This window comes from Melanotaenia boesemani, chromosome 22 (assembly GCF_017639745.1).
Source record: "Melanotaenia boesemani isolate fMelBoe1 chromosome 22, fMelBoe1.pri, whole genome shotgun sequence".
Classification (NCBI taxonomy): domain Eukaryota; kingdom Metazoa; phylum Chordata; class Actinopteri; order Atheriniformes; family Melanotaeniidae; genus Melanotaenia; species Melanotaenia boesemani.
In genome coordinates, this window is record NC_055703.1 from 23213361 (window position 1) to 23237461 (window position 24101).

General features: G+C 39.4%; 1 long non-coding RNA gene across 1 annotated transcript in view; it reads right to left on the minus strand.

The window, feature by feature from the left end:
- Positions 1–24101, minus strand: part of LOC121634086 — a 122519-nt gene that overhangs the window by 75952 nt on the left and 22466 nt on the right. Inside the window, exon 3 of the long non-coding RNA XR_006009172.1 lies at positions 21289–21478. This is a non-coding gene — a long non-coding RNA (uncharacterized LOC121634086). The remainder of the gene's footprint in view (positions 1–21288; positions 21479–24101) is intronic.

Consider the following 24101-nt stretch of genomic DNA (forward strand, 5'->3'; position numbering starts at 1 on the left):
ATAGTTTTCAAGTAAAGTTGTTTGTGCCTCAAAAGAACTGTAGGAAAATTTGAAAGTGATCTCATCTTGCCAGAAAACTCTCCATGTAGACTGTCAGTGTAGGCTGCAAGCTCCTGTTTGCATTCTGTCACAGCATCGATGCAGTGCCATCATCCTCGCCTCCACAAAGCTGCATTATTGTTTTCCTGGAAACCATCTGGTTACTACTGGCTGTTGACAACTGTCCCTCAGGAATAACGAGGAAAACTAACTGCACCAAAGTTGCCAACATACAGCTTTAAAGTAGCACTCTGTTCCACTAACTTTGTAACTTTGCAGGCTTGAATTAAATCGTGCTGAGAATTTTTATGAGACATAGCCCTACTAGTTTACTTGGGCATGGACACTGCACCGGTGTGTGGATCCCAGTTAAGACATTTAAATGTTTCTGTAATGATCCACTGTGACCCTTAATAGGAGCAGCCAAAAGAATAAAAGTGTCCCCACACGGGAAGATGTTTGTGGGGGATCCTCATTACTGTCATACACAACATCCTGGAGCTTCTGTGATATTGTTTGGATTATTAGGGTGCCATATGTGTTCTGATACTTTAACACTTACTGATCATCCCACAATCCAAAGATTTTCTTAAACTTTTCTCCCTTTTGTGGTATATTATGATTTTTCCATGATAATTTTTTTTGTGGCATATCCTGCCACCTCAGAAGTGCTGCAACTGTACTGCATGATAAAATATAAATCTTGTTACTATTCATCTCTCCAGGCCTTAAAAGCCCATGAGTAACTGGAACATGAAGGAAGTTGAATGCTTTTAACTTCTTTATGGTTAAAAGCTCAGTCAGTTGGTCCTGTTTTATTTAGCACTGACATAAAAGCTCAATAATTAGCACCATCGTGAGGTCAGGCTGGGACTTGTCAATCATGTCTTAAACGGTCTTATTTGGAGTCTTGTCATGTCCCCATTTCAAGTCTTTACAGACTTTTGACATTCTTCTATCAAGAAAGACCAATCCAAGTAAATATTAGTGCACTTGATTTTTTCTAAGTCATTTTCAAACTCGCAGTCCTTCTAAAGAATTCAGTTGACCAAAGTCTGAATTCAGAGAAAAAGTCTGCAGACTGGAGTGACAGTTAAAAGGATCTGTCTCCGGAGTCATACTTTATGACTCCAATATATTTAGTGTAAATAAAATGACAAAGGACAAATGATAAAATGAAGAAAATAAACTCCCATACAGAGAATATGAACCTTTTACTCTCAGATTAAGCATAATAATTACTGTTTTCTTAAAAGAAAATAGAAAACGCAAAGTGTACAGCTCTAACTAGACTTACTGGCAGATGGTTGATCAGTGTGGTCTAATTCTGGATTAATGCATAACTATCCACACTATTATTTATATTTACTCTCGTTGCCCCACTTAAATAGATCAAAGTGATTCTAATTGCACTCAGTTTGAGTGTTTTTTATGTGACGATGTTAAATGCCCAGAGTGTGGAAAACAACACAACTCTGAAGTGTTTGGCAGTGTATGTAGAAAGCATTAAATTTACTGCTTTGTAATGGCCTTTTGCGCTTCCGGAGTTTCATTAAGAAATCAGCAAGAGTGGACCGACAACAACGTCCTACTTGAGCTTGTAATGTGCTGAAATAGAGCGGTACAAAGTCTGAAGTGATGGACACCATGCAAGAAAAGATTAATGTGACATATGATCAGTTTTTTCTGAGAAATGCAACAGTTAATGATTAAACAATGCTGTCCAAATATTCCTGAATTGATTTAGAGAATTATTAGCTGCAGCACCCAGTTACAAGTGTCAGGGCCACACTGAATATGTCACAGCTACAATGGGCAGGGGGCATCTCCAGAATAGATTTTCATCACCAAGATCACACTGTATGGTGAACTCCTCACTGGTTTTAGTGACATTGGAGCATGAAAGAAAAAGTACAAGGACACTGAAGAAATCTCTGAATTCTTGCCACATTGACTTCAACCAGTGGTCTACCCTTGCAGCAAATTGTGATGCCTGGTGTCACACCTAGGTTTTTCTGATGTAAATATGGCATAGTGTTCTGAGAAAATTGACAATACTACAGCTTATTTGCTCAGTTTTGTTACATAATTATAAAGCACAACAGTTATTGCATTATCTGTAGTTATATTTACATACATTTTAGGCGTGATGGACAACTACGACAACAGATGGATGATGATGCTAAAAAGATGCATTTTCTTCACCACATGACTTAAGTGAAACATACTGGTTTCCTCAAGATTTTTTTTTTTCATTTTAAATTGTAATATTAGCATCAGAATTGACTGTAGTTGCACAAGCTTAAGAAAATGATATCTTTTGTGCAACTATTGTCCTAGTACACACTATTCTACTGTGCAAGGGTTATTGATTAAATGAGAAACCATTTAAAACAGAGCAAAATCTTGTATCATACAGTTGTCTCACATTTTATCTGAGCTTAAAATAAGAAGGTACGAATGGAAGAGAAAATAAAAGATTCAATTTATATTCATGCTGTGCCCTTGACTTTTGAGAGGATTCACTCTGTAGACTTTTCAGTTTCAAGAAAAATTGGCTCTGCACAGAGGAGCTTATCAGAAAGGACACACAGACCTACACCTGCCAATCAAAGTCTGAAAGTCTTCAGTCTGCATCTTCTTCTGAATGATACATGAAGATGAGGCAGTTTCTGAAATGTGTGCCTCTGAGCCTACATGTAATTATGGCCAAAATATTGCTGGTAAACAATGTGTATTTATTTATTTATTTTTTTCAAATTATTCTTAAAGGAAAAACTATTCCAATAAAAAAAATCAGCTTTACCGGATGTGAAGGATAGAGAATCTAAAGTAATATTCCTAAATATTTATCCGTGTATGTACTGACTCAATCACAAAGCCTTGAAAAGCAGTGCTAACAGCCTTGATTTGGCATTTAATATCATTTGAGTCCCAGTGAATTGGCATTCAGATTCAAAGCAAGTTTTAAAAAGCACAGGTACACTGGGTGGCAAAACAAAATGAGCTGGCTTTATCCAACAGAGCTTAATACAGTTTTAATACTAAAAAGTACATCACTATCATCAGCACACATGTGAGAACTGGTACTAGAGACATTTCGATCCAAACTATTCTTATATAACACAAACTGAAGTGGCCCCAGGACTGACCCCTGCTGTGCACCCTTTGCTTCAAAATTCCAACACTCGCTATATAAAAACCCTTTGAGAAGTATTTAGATGAGTCTATAAAAAAGAATAAACAGTGTTTGTTTTCTAAAGATTCAAAGAAATAATGGCAATTGATGCCAATCTGGCTGCATAATTTATAAAGCCTGATTTAATATCTGGTTCAAGATTTGTTCATGCACAGATAAAATTTCTAAAGACGGGCTAAGTATGTCTTCAAGCTTACGTTTTCAGGGAAAACACTGATAATCAGCAAATCATTACACTATAGAGACCATCAAAAGTTTCACATTTGCTTGAAAAACAAAGCAAGTACAAATTAGTGCAACTTTAAATCAGATTTCCATCAGCTGATCAACCTGATAACTGCCTTGGAGCTAGTTTGACTTCCACAGCAAATAAAAACAGAAGATAGAGACGTTTCCACTGCCATTCATTTACAGTGAAAGTCCCAACTGAGTATTTCAAATCAAGCTGATGCATTAAAGTTATTTAAAAATTTAAAACTTATAAAACAAACTGGGAAGCTCCAGGTGGATCAGTGGGAAGTACTCCACCTGCCCAACACTGCACTTTTATATGATTGATCATATGTGATTGATTTCATGCACCCATTTACCTTTCCATCACCATGGCTACCAAGGAGGCAGAGAGAGAAAGTGTAGAAAATAGGTGCATGTGTGACTGTTTTCAGACTCATGGGACAATGGAGAGCAGTTCCATTTTCTAATTGAATAGTGATTCAATCCTCAAACTCAGTGAGTTGAAGCGTAAAGCAATTAGCCGATTGATGGTGACTGGTTTGAGTGGTGGGTAGAAGGCATGTGTGCTCTTCTATCCCCAACCAGCCACACCGACTGCCATCAATCTAATTGCCCGGTGTGTGTGTTGACACATACACAAACATTCAAGTGTAGAGGGACCCCTGGTGTGTGTCAGTCTGATATTCCCTTGGCAGCAAATAATTGGGAGTATAGGCATGAAGTCGTAATGTGAAATCCCAGCAGTGCGTGATGGATTACTGCCTCTTAGTTCTTACTGACCCTGCGAGAGACAAGCTGAACCTGTCAATCAGCTTGCCTCATTCAGCTCAATGCATTTGTGAAATATTTATTGTGCTACTATAACACAAAGTTTCACAAAGCATGAAGAGGAAATACACAAAACCATGTCAGAAATAGAATCAAAATGATCAGAAACTTAGGTGAATAGCAGCATTAACTGTGTGCCGTGAGCCACTTAAAGAGTGACCAGTTCCTCTGGTGCTTTGTGTGGCTGAACTTTTGGTCCTGATGCTCCTCATTGTATCTGCTGTATACAGAGGTCACAGACTGTTTTCAAGCAAAATAATTTGGGAGGCATCTTGTGGTGATGTCTGATAGTTTTGTAAATACTCATACATACATATACCAGAGTATTACCTGCATTTTAATGTAAATAACTGTATATAACTGATTTTTATTTACCATCTATTTTTACATTCTAAGTTATAAAAAATGGTTCTTTAGATATGTTTGTGGTTTTGACAGTAATAAATCTTTATTTTTTCTCCACTCCGACTTTGTGTTTTTGTGTGATTTTTGGCCAAATGTTTAATTCAATTCGGTAAAAAAAAAAAAAAAAAAAAGAAGCTAATTCACAAGTGAGATTATTCCTAAAAGAATGATACCAAACAAGGCAGGGTAAACTATTTTTAAGGTGAAATATAAGCATAATTTTAAAAGTATGCAAAAACGGCCATCTATACCTGAGTCCCTTGAGGGTTAAAGTATAACAACCGTCCCATGATGCCCCAGGGTGGGGGAAAAAAATTGAGATGTGTTTTTTTTTTACCCTCAGTATACTGCGAGGCAACAACGGCTCCAGGAGTGAACACATTCGATATCAGTGTACCATTACAATAAGTTAGAAGCACAGAATTTATTTTATACTTAAGTGCAGCTCTTACTGTTGCCAGAGTTCAGCATACTGGAGGCAGCATTTGGTTTTTTGTATAAATTTATCTGAAACAGCTCCAAGGTCTGTGCCAAATGAAGTTTGATTTTTAAATCACAGATCTCTTGTTTGTTGCTTCCTTTTAGTGAATGGAATTTGGACTATTAATTCATGTCTGTAAAGCACCTCGCATTGTATTAGAAGGTTTATATACAAATGATCCTGGCCACCTTAAATATCTCAAGATATGATTGCACTTGACGTAGCTTCCTGAAATATGCAAGACCTTTCAGCGTTTTCATTCTTTAAATCAACAGCTGACTTATTGTCAGCACTGGGTCTGCGTTTGATCTTTTGTCTAATTGTGTGCAGTTCATTATGTTGAGAAAGTTTTAAAAGCTGTAAAATCCATGAAACGCAACAGTTTATTCATTCCTGACCAAAAATAAAAATTTCTTTTACAACACCCTTGTAAAATGTTACATGCACAGAGCGTAATGTAAAGTGGAGATGCTCTTTAAACTCACCCATTACTGCAGATATTTGAAAACTTTTAAAAAAGGGCATTAAGCTACTCGTATACAATGCATTCAGCTTGGACTTTATAATGAATTCTGGGGTGGAATTCCTGCAGAATCTTTTTCTTTTAGAAATTTACTGAGAAATAAGTGAGATTTGGGTAAAAGCCATCTAGGTTCTGAGGGTGGAGGGGTAAGGGGGGGGGGTAAAGAGGGTTTTTTTTTTGGGGGGGGGGACCTGCGGACATGTTCTTGTCCCTGGGGTGCCTAGTCTTGGTGTTGGGTTGGCGTGGTCCACGGTGGTTTTGCCTGGGGCGGTCTGGCCCCGTCGGGTTCCTGGGTGGGGCTTTGCTGGGGGGAAAGGGTGGCCCTTGGGCCTGTGGGGCGCCTGCCCTCCGTGGGGCCCGCACCGCAGCGCCCGGCGCCCGCTGGGCCTGCTCACCATCGCCCTGGGCTGCCCGGTGCCCCTGCCCCGTCGCGCTGGGGGTTCCGGTCTGGGGGCCCCTCTGCTCTGGTCCGGGTGGGCCGCTGCTCTGTCTGCTTTGGCTGCCCCGGCTTGGTACTCTGTGGATCTGCTTGGCCTTTGGGGCCTCGGGCTCCCCCCGTCCCCCGCTGATGCTTGCGGGTACACATTTCCTCCTTGTTGCATGGCCACACATGCATATTAACACGTGCATGCTCACAAACGTGCTCGTCTCTCCATCTGCTTCTCACTAGATGTAGCTGATGTTTGTGTGTTGGTACGTTCATCTGCAGGTACGTTTGATGACTATTGTAATTTTTTATATCATCATCATCCTATTTTTCTTTCGGTATCATGTAGTACTGTGGTAGTTTATGTTGTTTTTTTTTTGTGATATGTTCTGGGCAGCATAGACAACTGTTATTTCCACAATATAATCCTGTCCTTTTCTCCCTTTTTTTTCTCTCTCTCTTCCTCTATCTCCCTGTCAGGTTCGGCACTGACATATAAGACTAATGAAAATAAGATTACAATAAAAATAATAAAAATATCAAGGGCAGCCATGTATATAACATGTCTCCCTTGGTAGAGCAAATCTGTCAAGCAAAATATGGCACACAGACCACCGTTCTGTATGTTAGGATGCTGGACAGGACAGGGTAAAAAAAAAAAAAAAGAGATGTCAACACCACCACAATAAATTAAAATGAAAATGACGAGCCTCACTTGTCTAAAACAATATATAACGCAGCTCTCTGCATAAAATCCCATCAATTATGAATGTTTTTTGAGGGTGAAGCATATCCACACAATGACACTAAACACTGTACAACTGGATTGAAGGCTTAGGGCTGCAGGCAGTCTTTGGGATTTCACACTCGTCTTTCTAAGACTCAGTTTATTTTACTTGAAGCCACCTTGGGGCAAATGGGCTGAAAGGCCTGCTTTAAACAGTGGTGGGAGAGCTGCAGATGCATGGACAGAAAAAGAAGAGCATAAGAAAGGAGTGGAGTAGAAGAGACTTGGAAAGTCGAGAGCCAAAAAAGGGAGTCAGTGATGGAGGGATGTGCTTGCAGTGAAGTACAAGCAGAGGAAAAAAAAAAGTGTACGGCAGCAGAAACAGCTTTAGCATTACTATCCACGAATAAGCCAGTTGTCCTCGTTAATTTAGGTCAAGCTCTAATGATTGTGTGAAAGTGTTTTACTCAAATCCCATGTGTCCCTGGCAACAAAATGAGGGGAAAAAGTTTTACAGCATGCAAGTATGAGTAACCAGGGCTCTTAGTCCACAACTAATCAAAGTAGTTGCAATATTAGGTAAAAATATATGTTCATGAGTTCAAAGGAAACTTGGAATGACATATATTGAAACTTCATGGCACACAGGCTCTAATTTAATTTTTTATACCTAGTAGTCCTAGACTTGGTAAGACCGGCATCATTTGGGGATTGCAACATTCAGCTGGTCTGAGTTTGCTTTCACACACTTGACCTTTTAAATAACGTTTCCTTCCCTGCTAAAAGGTGCCGCTGCATCAAGAAAATACTGACTCGCTCAGTTTCCACCACATAAATTGTAACCTGCTTCCTGCATTTGGTTCAGACCAACATTTGTAGGTGTTCTTTGATGCACATCAAAGTTCAGATGCACATTCATACCTTCCAAAAGAACCGGACTTTCCAAGCAAGCAAAGGGTTTGTTGTGTTAACATATTTAATTAAGGTCCAATAAAATTAGTCCCCCCCGATTCTATAATACCCCCCCATGAATTCTCTGTTTTACTCTGACCACGTTGTTTCCAGAGGGGGACGTGTCTAGTCATGTGGTGGATGTATATAATTAGGAAATATTTTCTTAAAGATATTATTTTAGTTGTAGAGGTCTTTGACAGTTGCTAAAGAGGAAAGATGAGACAGTGAAGGGTTACCTGCAGCAAAAGGCAAGACTTGGAAAAGACTGGGGGTTTTGAATCTGCACTGGCTGCATGAAGGAACTGCTGTTTCTGTAGCCTACAGGAGCCATCTGATAAACCGGATGAATTTAGCACCATAATAATCCTTTTTTTTTTTTTTTTTTCCTTTTAAAGAATTTTTTTTATTTCTTAAATGTGGCAGTCTCTCCTACAAGTAGTTTGTTGACATCACTGATGCATCTCCCTGGATTTCCTTCAGGACAGCCTTCAGCTGCAGCTCATACACAGTTTAATAAGCTGCTCTCATTTTCTCCTCCATGTTTTTAATGCTTCACCAGAAGTCAGCTTTTCATTTTATTCTAGAGCCACTAAGGACAGCATTTCTTTATTTCCTGGACAACTTTGGTGTTTCTGCTGGTCTCTAACCGTTCCTAACACATGATTTTCTGGACAGATGTGATAAAAACAGGTGATGTCACACAGAAATGAGGCTGCAGTGCTTTGACTCTTGTCCTGCTTTTTCCGTTCTATTTAGCTCAGACATCCTAGAACACAGTCTAGTAGGGAGAATGAAAAATTCTGCCTCATTTGAGCAAATTCCATGATATTTCGCTATTTACAACCAATTCCATTTTTATTGTCAAATTCCATTATTTCGTCTATGTTTTGTGCATCGTGAAAACCATAGGGCCCCACTTAAGGCCCATTTTGATCCCCTTACATATGAAATAGTTACCTCCATTTCAAGCATGACTCCCATGCGTCTTTTATTTTGGTATGGTTTTTATGCAATGCATCTGCCACAGGGGAGTGCAATGTTCACCTCTGACTTTTGACATCTGATTTTTGACCCGGAGAGAAGTGATGACCAGCGGCGGTCCATTGGAGGTCTCACCATATAATGATAATTAGTTGGATTGGAACAGAACTTCGCTGCCTACCTACATCCGCTGAAAAGAATAATATCAGCCGTTGTTCGAGGAATCATATTAATGTGAAGTTATCTACTGAACAAATGAAGCCAAATAACATTTTTTATCAAGTTGAAAAATCTAAGTTTATCTGCAGACAGACTAAATTGTTTGTTCCACCCAGGTGGTTAAAAGGGACGTTCTCTGTGAACAAGCCGTCCAATCTGAGCGGGTCACCTGGATGGTAAATAGTGCAGACCCAGTGGAGGAGATCATGATAACAAAATAACTTCGAATCCAATACAGAAGCTCAGAGGAGCTCTGAGTCAGATTATTCAGTTGCACATATCTGAATCTTTTTTTGTCAGGTTTGTATCACCCCTGCATTTCCAAACTTTGTATTTCAATATATCAAACTGTTAGATATCACATAGAATCTGAAATGGTTGCTATGTCCAGTGAGACCAATGTGACCTCTACACTTCAGTAACTGTTAAATATAAATATAAAGCTCATCATTCAGAAACTGCTGTCAGTCTCACTAATGTTGAAGGTGTAGGCGTTTACATACTGTCTCTTTCTGTTAAGCACGCATTAGTAGAATAAACAGACTTGGTTTATTGGGTGTTTGCTGCTAACCTTTGGGTTATTTATGAACCGACTTCAGACTGCCAAACACCCGGACTGACTTCATGCTTTGTTGCTTCCTTCTGAAAGTCACTATAAACATCAGACTCAAGAGAGAAAGTGTTCAGAGTCAGTGCTGAGGAGGGAGAAGCATATTTGGAAAGAAGTGGGAGTATAAGGACTGGAGGGAATTAATGCTACATGAAGAGTTTTTTTTAGAAAGAAAACCTTTCATGTGTTCTGTTTTAATTGGTCAGCTTATGCTTCTGGCTGAACTTGGACTTTTCTTTAGCCTGCAGCTAAAAGATTTTTATTACTGAAAAGAGCTGAAAAGCTACTCCTAAAAGTTGTTTGCTTTTGTGATTGGGGAAAAAAAGTCTACAATTGAGCGTAAAACATCTGAAAAATACTTTTATTCATGCTTCAATGTTGAACCAACTGCATTGTTGCAGCAGCACAAAGACGAACCAAGCTAAAATCCTTTAGCTCCTTTAGAAACAGAATGTGCAAGACAGCAAGTTTACTGAGAAAATACTAAATATAAAAATGATCAACAATACATTTTATAAATATACCAATGAGATAGAATATGGATAATGGAACAATCCTTCCCACAGTGTGTTTAAGAATTTATTTAAAGACCATCTTTAATTGACTACCAAAAAAATAACTGCTTCCCTAAAAACACACCAAGCAACCTTCACTGCTGCTTAAACGCTATTTACCGTTTTTATTTTTCTGTAGTCATTTGTAACGAACCAAGAACGATACTAATGGACGCCCTCATCAAGTTCTTTGCAAGCCTGTTAGTGAGCTAGTCATTTCACCCAGGTGTAAACCGAGCTCAACATCTCCGGTCCTCGATGGACCACTGTCCCGCAGGTTTTAAACATTTTCCTGCTGCTTCACACCTGGCTAATAAATTGGCCATTAAGTGGCTTGTGCAGAACTTAATCTGTCGGAGAGCCATTTAATTTAAATCAGGTGTGTGGCAGCGATGAAACATCCAAAACCTACGGGACAGTGGCCCACGAGGACTGGAGTTGGTGATCTCCGATCTAAAACATGCAGGGCAATGGGTCCTGAGGAGCAGGACCGAGAAACACTGGGCTATAACGATCTATGTAACAGAATTTGACAACCAGCTTTTGGAGATCTATTTATTTATTTGAATCTGGTGTTGCAGAGGGAAACATCCAATACCTACCTACAGGTAGAGAATGGGAATTGAAACCCGGTTCCACGCAGGAAACAGTTCTTAATTTTGCAATGCACTGGATTCATATGTCGCTGGGCTTATTAATGCTCTCTATCGGCGCAGACAGGTGCTGGCCAGCTCACTGACTACAAAGAAATATCTATTGGAAAGGACAATAATATTAACATATCATAGGACAGACTTGTATCCTTGCTCGGAGAAGTACGCAGCCTAACCACTACTCTGCTCCATGTTTCTTAAGCGATTGGAGTACTCTCTGGAGGTCTGCCTGATGTGCAGAATTTTTTAAATTCAGTCCAGTCATCACATTAATAGAAAAACGATAGAACGACGGGAATCTAAAAATACAACAGAGCAAAATCCAGTTCGGTCAAAAAGACCATCTATAGCCGAAACAGGTAGAAATGATCATATTTCCTGCTGTCCACACGCTCCACTACCTCTCCATGTATGCAGAGAGACGCATGCTCAGTCTTCCTGGACCTCCTGTAATCTACTGTGACCTCTGGTGTGTTGTTGATAAGAACCAGATTGTTCATGGAACACCATTTTGTGAGACTCTGGACCTCTTCTCTGTGGTGGGTCTCATCATTGTTGGATATGAGACCCATTGGGGTGGATGGCAGAGCAGTCCTGTGTGAAGAGGGGGAAGAGGCTGAGCACACAACCTTGTGGCATTCCAGTGTTGAGGATCAGTGGTAAAGATGTTGACCTTCCTATCTTCACCTCTTGGGGCCTGTTGGTGAGGGAGTCAATGATCCAGGTGCAGACTGATGCTGACACGACCAGGTTGTGCAGCTTCAGGGACAGCATGTCCGGGAGAGCTGTGTTAAAGGCTGAGCTGAAGTCTACAAACAACATTCTAACATAGGTGTTGGGATGCTGCAGGTGAGTCAGGGCTCTGTGAAGTGCTATTGAGACAGCATCCTCCATCGAATGGTTCTCCCTGTAGACAAATTGCAGGTGGTCCAGGCCGACAGGGATGGTGTCCTTAATGTGCTTTAGGAGGATTCCTCTTAAAACACTTAATGATTACTGGGGTGAGAATGCCAGGACAGTAATCACAGAGGGAGGTAATGGTTGTATTTTTTTTTAGGCACAATGATTAAGGATTTCAGGCAGACAGAAAACATGGAAAGCTGCAAAAAACAGGTTGAAGATTTCCAGAAAGACTTCTGCCAGTTGGTCTGCACATGATTTTAGTGTCCGACCCGACACCTTATCTGAACCTGCAGCCTTGTTGATCCTCCTCAGGGTGGAGGTCACTTGGTAAGAAGCTGATGCTGAGGCTCTGGTTGTGGAGGGTGAACAGTGCTTCTGCTGCTTGGAGTGTGAAAGAAAAAGCTGTTTAAGGTGTCAGGCAGACTGGGGTCGTGGCTGACCTGCTGGTCTCTGCGCTTGTACTCTGTGATGGTCTTGATGCCTTTCCCAATTCTTTCAGCAATTTCCCCAATAATGGTTTTCTTTTTTTTTTTTTTTTTTTTCCACATGTTATGCCTGTTGTCATTATAGTGCTCCTCAATTTGCTGCTTGTACTAGAGTTTTGCCAGCTGGATGCCCTTTTTAAGGTCTTTGCAGGTCCTGCTATAAGCCAGTTTTTCTCCTGCTCTGTAGGCTGCATCCTGGGCTTTTAGCAGGGACTGAACTGTGCTGTCCAGGATTCTGAGTGAGGAAAACAGTGATTGTCTTTGTGGGTAGTCTCAGTGCAGAAGTGAACATAGGACACCACAAATGACATATATTCTTCTAGATCAGTGTCCTCTTTGAACACTACCCAGTCTGTGTACTCAAAAGCTGTTCTGTAAGGCTGAGGAAGCCGCCTCAGTCCAAACCTGAATGGTTCTGGTGGTGGGTTTGGGCCTGCAGATCAGAGGTCTGTAGGCAGGGATCAACTCTACAGCTGAGTTCGCTAAGGTCACGATCGAGCAGAGTCCTCTAACCAGTTTAAACGGCCTGCACTTCAGTGTCAGATATTCCAGGTCAGAGGAGCAGAAAGTTCAAGTAATGATCTCAGCTGTACACCACAGGTTGTTAACGTACAGCACCAAACCTAAGCCGGTCTTAGCCGAAGCTGCAGTTCGGTTGGCACAGAACAGCGAGCCTCCCGCTAGCTCCACCGCTGCGCCGGGACATTGTTGTCCAGCCAGGTGTCTGTTAAGATTGACACACACTTGTCATAAGTAAAAAGACTCTCAGATAAATTTCTCCAGTTTGTTGGCGAGAGACCTGGTGTTGACGAGGAGACTGGGCAGAGCCTGTCTGTGTGGGTTAGCATGTATCCTGGCAGGCAGCCCACTTTGCTTGCCTCTCTTTTGTTTATGGCATCTACTCGGTCTCCTGGGCCACCGAAGGAGGTGGGTGGTGAGGCCCTCTGTGAGCCGCTACAGTTCGGGTGGAATAAAATCTGGCTTTAATGATGAAGGAAAACCGTAGTTTTCCCCTAATTCCAGCAGGTCAGCCCTTCCGTACTGGATTAAGGCTTCCAGTCTTACAAATACGGGTGCAAACAAGAACAAAAACATCAAAACAAACATAAATAGCCGAGAACCAGGAGTTTCAACGTGTGCCTGCGCTGCCATCTTCATGTAAACATCTACAGAGATTTTATTTTAGGTGATGCATTATTTACCATGTTCAGACCAGATCTGTAGTTTTGGTCTGGAAATCAGGCAACTTTCACCATTTACAAGAGGAGAAATTTTAAACAATATGTCAATTCATTAAAAAAACACCACTGAAATTTCCTGAAAGTATTTTTCATTCAATTTCATATCATAAAACTGATGAGAGGATGGCAAACAGGGAAACCTTTAAAGAAAAGTTTATAAGATCTTAATCTTGGCCAAGTGCTGAAGGAAACTGTGGCCGAAGATGCAGTGTTCACCAAACTGCTATTTACTGACGTTAAATGATGTGTGAACTGACTGTGAGGGTAAATGGAGCGTCTAGTGCAGGGATCACTAACTCTGGTCGGCAATCCCTGCCAACAGTGTCATTTAAGACAGCCCCACAATACCTAGAGGTCCCAGCATCCTGTGGTGACTCTTGTCCACCCCTGACCCCATACAGCTAGGGAGTTTTTTTTAACAACTTAAGAAACCTTTGTGCTTATTTGCCAAATCTACTGTTTCAGAGGAGGACATAGTGGCAAGGAAAAGGAGAGCCTGAAATGATTCTTTCCACCATTTGTCCAAGTTCAAATCAACAGTTTTCACCAAGGCCAAGAATTATCTGGATAGACCCTGCTTTCCTTTTTTTTTTCTTTTTCTTTTTTTATTTATTTATTTCGGCATAGTGAAAGTAAATAAAAACATTTTACAGAAAGAAGAAAAAAGAATTTAAAAACAAAAAACCGAAAGGGTGTAGGCAGAAGCTAGTAACTTATAAAATGCCTACCCATTACTAAAACAATGTTACCAATTTACCAAAATCAACTAAATTACCATTGAAAAAAGATTTACATCATCACCACAATTAATAGTAAGACCAACATGTAAAAATTACCCACAAAATATTTTGCGTGCCATTTATCATGATACTTCATTACTATATTTTTATGTACTTTCTTTTAAGTGATTTCAAAGTAGAACTCATTTTTAATCAGAACAACTGTTCCACAGTTTGACACCAGTGACAGATATACAGTGAAACTTAACATTTGTCCGTACCTTGGGTTTGCTAAACATTTCATTTCCTCTAAGTTCATAACATTTCTCCCTCTTTTTAAACAGTTAAACAAGTTTTTATATTGCCGTCTTGATGGCGGTCTCCTTGTTGAAGGGTGCTCTTGGGAAACTAATTAGAAGAACTGGAAAAGCATCATTAAGCAGGATGCTCATGTGCAGTCACTGGAGTGTTGATGGTGGTGGAATGAGAGGTCGACACATGCGTGTTGAAGGTTGTTGTGTGTCTTAGGTAGGAAATAGTTTCATTTCTGTGTTGCAATTACTGTTTTGTAATTTTGTTTGTGTAATATGTTCTTGTATACTATTATATTTTGGTATGAAAAGCAAGCTTTGTGATAGATATTTTGCAGAGTGGCAGATAGTGATGTTTAGAGCCAGTGTGGTGACTACTCTTTCTGTTTGTCCAGCATTGTACCGCCACATTTCTACCCATCTTCCTATACTGGTGCTTTTTCTTTGTGCCATATTTTTGCCCCAGGTTTTCACTTTGACAAATAAGAGGCTTCTGTCAATGTGCCTCAAGCCCACTTAATTTATTCTTTATCTAGCCAAAATGACATTTTCCTGATAATAAACGAGGGGAAACCAAGGCCCCCAAAAGAAAACCTGTATCTGGAGTTCTGTGCGTCTTTATTCTCTGCTTCATATGTATAATAATAATGGAGGTCCCTTCTGGGAGTTTACCTTTAGGTAAACCAAAGTTTACATTTTCATAGGTGGTCAGAACCTGCAACTTTGCTCCTCCGTACACCAACTTTTCATTAGAACAGCAGTAACCTCAGTAGCCGCCTCTCTCATTACATCTCTTTTGCCTCTTTTCTGATAGTTTGTTGCTGAATCCAACTCCAGGCTGACACATCTGCATCATCTTCATCAATACAGCAACGTTATTTATGTTTGTGGCAGATGGCCTGAATGTTCTCAGCTCCCAGTGCCTTCAGATTAATGCAGCTTGTTTTACTTTTCTATAATTTTTCCCCCTCCCTACTCCTCGTTCTGTAACAATGCCTCTCTTTCAGGCTGATGAATCTAAGCAGCAGAGCTCAGAGCAATGAGATAATTGTCACAACAAACACAAATTCATTGTTTTAATGTACTGGAGATGTGCAGGCCTTGTGGCAGGATTTTTTTTTTTGTTGTTTTTATGCTTTAATTTGCATATTTCTCTCAAGAGTCTACAAGTTCCCCCAAATGCTTAGTATCTTGTAAACAGTTTCTCAGCTTGAAAATAGTAAAACCTCAACTTAATTTCTGCCCCTTATGCTCTCCATGGTGAAGGCTGGTTGTAATAATGGAGCCCCAGAGATGGCAGAACATGAAAGGCTTCATGTCAGCTCAGTCTTCTCTGATCCCACAGCAGCAGCTGATCAATAAAAATTTATCGCCTGGTACGAGAAAACAAAGAAGGGGGAGGCAGTTTGTATTTGTCAGCAATGCATTTATCTTTTTATGGCACAATTTGAGTCTTTCCTTGTATTATTCAAACTTCATGCATTCTTTTTTTTTTTCAGAACTGCAGCTCCGTCCCTCTTTGTCTCAGACCTCAGGCTTTGAAAAGAGCTTGTAATGAGTGCAGAGAACTGAACAGAGAACATGAAAGAAATGGCATTTAATCCGTTGTAGAAAGTTTGTTAATTTGCATAAATAAATTCTCTGGCAAAAGATTCTTAGATTTTGCAGCTTTAAATGCACATGGCATAAAATCTTATTGAAAAAAAAACCCAAAGAAATTATCTAACAGCATTTTTTTCTCCCATAAATCACAAACCTAAAATAAACAATTGTTTGTTAGAGCTCGTCTGACTATTATGATTATTTCTTTGATAGACTTCAGTAATTAATATTTTTATTGTCTCTGCAGTGACAAGACGCATTATCCTGAAAAACAGCTTCGTCACCACCAGTCCAAAATGTCCGTCTTCCCATCTTTCTACAGCAGAGATGGTTGCTATATGACCTGATGTCACACCCGTAGAATCAGTGTTTGTAGAAATTTGCTTGAGTTTACCATTTTGGACCTGAATCAAGCCAAAGTTGCAGCATAATCTCTGCTTTGGTTTCTCCTGTTCAGATGCTACTGATTAGGCATTTTCTTCAGCTGGTCCCAGCCATCTCCCACACAAGCACTGACTTCAGCTTCAGCACTTTCTTTTTTATTTCTTTTGTCGTCATTTTTTATTTTCAGACTTTTTGCTTTACATTTTATGCTCTGATTTTTTGACATCTTCCTTTAATGGCTTGTATTTAGTCTTTGCTGACTGGAAATCACACTGAAAAGTTGAATCACTTTCTTGTAGGTGGCATTTATAATCCTCTCCGCCATTTTAACTGACAGCTCTCATGTTTCCTGACAATCAGCAGGTGCATTAAATCACTGAAAACTACAGTTACTGCAGATTAAGTCACTTATTTAGTTTTCTTCATGATTTATTTTTACAAAAATACATTTCAAGGTGATTCATCATTCTTTCCTGATTGTGTAACTGTATAATTAATTTTCCTCTATACATTTGAAACACAATTAACCAGAAGATTTGTAATTTTGGGAGCATTTTAAAAGCCTGGATGCTAAACTATTACATTAAACAGTTATGCATTATATTCATTTTCACTGATGAAGGAAACTCCTCTAAGACCACTAATAGATTTTTTAACCAAAACTTTACAACATAAATATAGATTTTAAAAAAAATCATCAAAACAAAAAATATATTAATATTTTATCGATTATCACTTTGAGCAAATATCTGCATGTTAAGCATCTTTCCTGTTGCATCATCCATGTCTTCAAATTTTAAACAGCTGAGATTTTGATCTGAAGGCCCATTTTATTAAAGCCACATAATGTTCACTCCTAATTATTTTTTTTATCAAAAGAAAAGACAAACTAATGAGTATCTAACCTTAAGGACAGTTTTTAAATTCAAATGAGCCTCCATACATGAAATTCCCTCCAGCAAAAAGAACCTGATTGAAAATGAGTCACAAAAAACTGCAAAATTAAGTCCTGGTTATTATAAAAACACACATCTGTCAAAAAGCATCATTTTGATTGACAGAGCTGATGTAAATCAAAAGAAGTCCATACTGAAGACCTTTTCTGTGCAACCGACACAACCAGATTGATATTAGTGTCCAGCAATCTAAAGGAAAAGTTAGGCGGATACTAATCAGACCCCTTTCCCCCCTTGATAGCTTCAGTCATAGACTAACTACCATTAATTTAATCCCACTTGAAAGAACTAAAAACATTGCTGATTTTTAGCTTTTTGGACTTGATAGCTATCCCTGTTTAAGTGAGCAGGACTACAGAGAAGTTAAGCTCTTAAAAACATGATGAAATGAGGAGGAAAGGGAGCAGGAAGAAGAGAGAGGCAGGTTCTAGGAAAAATATGTGGCAGATTTTCTCTCAGAAACAAAATGTTCCAGTTTAACAATTTAGTGAAATGACTCCTATTTGACTGGCAGTCATCATACAGGCCCAAATTTTCTATGAAAATGCTGTTATTTGCAGGTTGCAGCACACAGACGAGACTATTTACATCCATTTGTTTTGTAAAACTAACCAAAAAATTACATGTCAGTCTGTGAGAACCTGGCAAAGCATTGCTCGACATTTCAGTCCTGCAATTTAGAAAAATGCAAACAAACTACTGGAACGTTTAGAAAGTTTCTCTTTGCACAAAATTACTCCCAATCATACACAGATTTTTTTAATGTATTTTTGCTCATGTTTATGACCTTTTTGCAAGAGTTAGATGTCAGAATGATTTTTCTGGAACACTTCACGACTGCCGTTTAATGCTTGCTGCTCATGCCACATTCTCACTGTGGGTCCATTTGCAAAGATTCTTGTGCTCAATTTACATCTAAATGCAAGCAAAGAAACACCTCACACATGTAGAATAAAAATGTTTTGATTTTCCATTTTACAAAGAGCTGCATGACAGAACTGTAAGGCGTGCTGCAACAAGGTTCAGTAATTACCGGGTCCAATCAGATGCTTCATTTGGAACAAACTATCCTCTAAAAGGATTAAAACTGATCTGTTGATCGATGCTGCAGGTTTGATTGATTTGACAGCTGTTACACAAGTGGGTGGGCATGAAAGAAAAAAAAAGCAAAAAACAAACTTCATCCACATTTAGCAGTGAAGCTTAGTCATTTGTGATTCTTCCTTTACTACAAACAACAACAATGTTCTTGCTTGTTGTTGTTTGAGTATAGAAGCAGACATATGTTCACAAAACTCTATTATGGATTCAACATATTGGCCCCAGAAAGGAAATTTAATTAATATGCTCTATACAGAAATATATAGAGCACAGAATAAAGTAGACTATATTTCCCCTGATAAGATGTTTTTTGTGTTGCTGTGATTTTATCTGTCTGAATGAAAATAATTCAGATGGAAGATAGCAGAAATATTCTGTGCATGTGGTCTCATTTCTTCTCCATCTGTGTGGCTGGTTTGAGACTTCAAGCGGCATTCAGAGTGCATCAGTGTCCAGAAATATTGATTGACCTGAAGGCTGATGGGGGGCGTCAAAGCCAGAGCTGCCCTGTCTTAATGTAACACTAGCCTAGATTTGTTTGGTACAACTAAAATGTAATACCAGCTTAACAATCATAAAGCAGGGCCACAGCTGCCCTAAGCATCTCATTTCTTCAATACAATCATACCCAAACTTAGAAAGTTAGTCCAAAATTAAATTCTGATTGGTTCAGGTTCTGGGCTGCATGAAACTGATTCATCAAATTCTCTTCAACAATCCTTTAAAATTAATTGATACAACTGGAGATGCTTGTACTTTTATTATCTTTAGACCATTATACGCTGACATTTTCAGCCGGCAGGCACATGACAACTCTGTGGCAGCCCTGTCATCATGCATGTAGGCTTCCTCTCTCAGCAAAGTAACCTGCTATTTGCAATAACGAGGACTTTACAAAACATCTCAGAACCATCCTTGTTAGAATTTTCTTTTGTTTCAGCTTTTAAGACTCCTATTTTTTTTAAGTCTTTGTTCTCTTCTCATGCTTTTCCCTCCACCAGTGACGACATGCTGCAGACGAGGCAGCAGCGTTCAGTAATTAGGAGATAAGATGCAGGCCCACAAAGCTCAGGATGACAATCACAGACAAAAGCTTCTGCAGCGGTCAGCAGAAGGAGGGGAAAATGGAAAAGGAGGAAGCGACTTGGATCAAAGAAAGGTTTGGAGGAAGAGAATTAAGAAAATAGGATGAAAGAAGAGGAGAGAACATGACATGTAGTACAGTAGAAAGGCTCCTTGTATCAAGGATGGGTAAGTGGGGGGTTGCAGAAATGAGAAAATGGGGAGGAGGAATTAAAAGACCAGAACAAATCAGTTAAAAGTTGCATCCTACGAGTCATGGAAAGATTACAGGACAAAAGGATCAGATGGAAATTAAAGCAGCATACAAGTGTTTTTTCTATATCTCTTTTTCATGAGAGGAAGAGAAACAGAGGATACTCAGTGGAGATCAATACCATTTACTTTAACTGGTTTATACTAGAATAATCTGCCACACCAGCACACAAATGCCCTCTCTATAAGATATTAGTTCCAATATGTCTTTGAAAAAACTCCAAACTTCCCTCTCTAATAATCTGAAGTGACAGCAAAGTATCACTTGGTGTCTAATATTTCATAGAGGAACTATAAGAGTCCTCTCAGAGGACCTAACTAGCTAATGATTCTCAAAAATATGGCTCAGACCTCCAGGACACCTCACACATGAAAGGAAACCTGAGGACCTAAAAGGTAAGGAGATCCCTCGCTTCACAGGCTCTGCTGTGCTAATTATTCATACTACCCTCAACTATTTGGGACATGGATTAATGCAACGTGCAGGCCCTGACAGCAGCTCTCTGATAATACGCTGTGGCCAGAACAAGATCATCATGTGGAATTTATTGGAAGACTTTCAAAGATGCTTTCAATTTGATCTTTTTCCACATCATCACCGCAGTGGTACAGAAAAGAAATAATTCTGACATGCATTTTTTTAACACCTAAAGCTCCCCTTAACAAACCACCCTAAAACTGACTCATGTCTGAAAAGAAACTTCTTTTGTGACCATACTGATCACCAAGTAAGCAAAGTTTCCTCCTTCTCCTTTAATGTGGCCTCTCTTTTTGAGCAACATCCACACCAAAATGAATTTCGCTTAACTGATACGGTCATTACCTGATCGGAAGGTTGTATTCCCAGCTTCCCCAGAGTGGTCAACACGACTGAAAATCACTACATAAATACACACCTCCTAAACCACCGCCTCATTTGTGAGCAATATACAGCTAGTGGCTTATTTCTTATAGTTGACATATACACAGCACTCATTTAGAACTGTTTCACTAACAGTTTTGCACCCCAGTTGCAAGTTTTAATACAAACACAGGCTCCACATGGCAGTTGTGATGTTAAGGAGTTTGAACACATGCATGTAAATGTATATGTCAAACCATAACTACCCATAAAGGGCCAGTTAGGAGAAAAAGAGGCCTGGGATGGACAAGTTTGAAGAGAATACATTTTAAAAAACTAAATCAGGGTCTGGATTCCAATGTGAGTTCATTTGTAAAGTTCTGCTCAAAGTACTGTAAAGTTCTACATCATAACAAAGATTTTATGATAAAATTAAAGCGCTATAAATATGAATAACTGGCCAACCATCGAGCAGTCTGTGGGGATGTTATCATCTTTTACCACCCAATGATGGAAGAGGATAAATCAAGAAAAATAGTTCATATCATAGTAAGCAATTCTAAAAATAGGACTTACAGTACACAAGTCCTGTATCTGTCGAGCTGGACATGTCAGCTTTGTTGAGACCTTTGCTCTGGTACCAGCATGAAAAGCTTCAGCAGGTAGGGAACCATGATTGGCCGTCAATCTCTCCTCTGGCTTTAACATCCAATCAGGGACATCACAGATGTGGCGTCAAGTCTCCATCTCTTCACCTGTGTAAAGACTGTAGAGAGAAATTTTAGCTTTGTTAGGTAAGGAGCACCCATGTAGGTATTTGTAATATGATTACATTAAGACCCATTTTTACCCAAGAGGACTTTCCCTCATAATTCCCTCTCTCCAGGTGGGTCAGAACGCGTCCATCTTCCAATCAAACCTTCATTTTTTTTATTTGAGCTACACATCTGTAAAGATAAACCCCTGCATCTTCTTTTGCAGTGAGATTTTCAGCTGGTATTAAGATGCGTCTGTTTTACAGTAACCACTTTTGTTGTTGTTCTTGCTACAGTAGGCATTTTCACAACCACAAATTTGCCATGACAACACCTACATACCCCCAGCTGCATAAACAAAGCTGGTAATTAAGTATTCTGTTGCTCAGCAATGCAAGTCCAGCCTCAGCGCACTTGGCTTATATGGACTACTGGAGTGCAATTACCAAGTTCACTGTCTGATATCCAAGGTCAGTGACCATATTGAGCGGTTAGCAGTGGCTTCTTTTTATTCAGTGGGTTTAAGAAAGATTTCCCACCTAAATCAATTGATGAAATGGCTCTTTCCATCCTGTAAAGTCTGGATCTGTTTGTTTTATCCATTAGTCACTGAGATGGAAAAAATATTGACAGAAAGAAATCCTTCAAGTCCTCCCTTACAAACTCCAAACTTCTCTTCTAACTGCAATTGATCCGAGACTGATGAGCTAAACAAAGCTCTGAGCATTTGGTTTTTAAAAGTTCTGGTGTTAAGAAACTCTTGATCGTAGTAAAACAAAAGGATTAAATTAGTTGAAAATGGGAGATTGATTTTACTGACTGGGTAATCAGATTTATTTAGAGGAGTGTGAACAATGTACGATCTGGTGTTAAACCACAGTCAAATGAGAAAATCAACATGTGCATCTTTCGTCCCTAAAAGACAAATGAAGTACTTCATAAACCAGAACATACCCATTTATACAGCATTCTGGGATTTCTAACAGTGTACTGTAGGGTACATTATTTTCCTAGGTTGTATTTTAGGTGTTCACATCAATCATATCAGTGTATCCACTCAAGTCATTAGTCTCCATGTGTGTGTTTTGATTTCAACCAGTCAGACAGGGCAATTTAAAATAACTACCCCTTTTCTCTTTTTGAATACCCATTTAAGGCCTTTTCTATTTGATATACGACAGCACAAACTATAAAAAAGAAAAAAGCACAAGTGCAAAAATTGCACTTGACATAAAAGGCAAAACCTTTCCCATTAACTACCGCATGACTTTTCAAAGGAAGGTGGCTACCGCAAAGTACACTTCAGATCTCAACATTATAGTAATGGACTTCCTGACACATGCACTACACCAGTGGGCTTTGCATAATGCATTATTTGGGGCCATCTGCACAGCTTTCAGCTTTGATGCATAGCAAGAGGTTTCCTATTATGCTGCAGCAGAGCTGGACACCAACGTGTGTGTTTGTATATAGTAAGCAGACTGATGCAATATTTGTGCACCACCTTATTTGTAATCCTTTACAAAGTTTGTCCACAAACTGAATGTGGCACCAGTGTGGGTCATATTTACCAAGTTGACTGGAGAATGGAAAAATCTTAACACAAAGCTCAAACTACAGAGGGAAGAAAAGCCCATTGCTATGTCACAAATATTCAAAATATATGGTTAGCGAGGGTTCTAGACTAAAGCTGTGCAATACATGCATGCAACTGATGAGTGGTAGATGCAACAGCTGAAAACATATGCAGCGCAGCAGGTTCAGCCCATTGCAACAGTAGCTGGAGTCATGCTGCAGGGCCGAGCTGGCCACACAAACTGGCTGCTGTAACTTTGACTTTACAGTTGTCTGTTTATAATCAATCACTTGAAACATTTATATTTTGACCATCATTGTCTTAACAGCATAACCTACAGAGTTAATAGGCTGCCACTTTTCTCAAGAGCCAAAACGTATAATCCCCATGATTTTTTACTTTTCCTACAAAGACAGAATAAATGAATCAGGTACTATATTGTACCAATAAACGGCATATATCCTGAACTTTAACCATTTCCTAATTTTTCTGCAATAAAATTGCGTTAAATAATAAAAAGTTCATTATTGAAAAGTCAGCCACATTAAAAAGTCACTACTTCTCTCTCTCTCCTGAGTATCACCGTGTAATATCTTTCAAGGATCATATAACTTAAATTATTTCAACTTCAATTAATGTCTCCTCATCCATTTTATAAATATCTTTGATACCAGAAAGGGCTGCCATAAAAGCAGGGAGGACGTATCGCAGAGCTGGAACAGACTTGCATAAAGCAGGCTTGAGAAAAATGTTTTTGCAGAAGCAACGATGTGTAAAAATTGGACAGTGTGAAAACGTGTCACAGGCAGATGTACTGCAAGGCTCCACCGCCATCAGTGAGGCCAGTTTTAATACTAAAAAGTATGGCTGTGCATTATTCGGTGCCTTTAGTACAAATACTAGATATACACGGTGGAAATTTGAGCCCCAAGTAATCACTTCATCAATTTCTTTATTTTACATTAGCTGCAGAGGCTCTTTTAAATAAAAAAAAAGAGGTGTCGGACGTCCGGCCCAGGGGCCAAAACCAGCCCTCTAGAGGGTCCCTATCTGGCCCG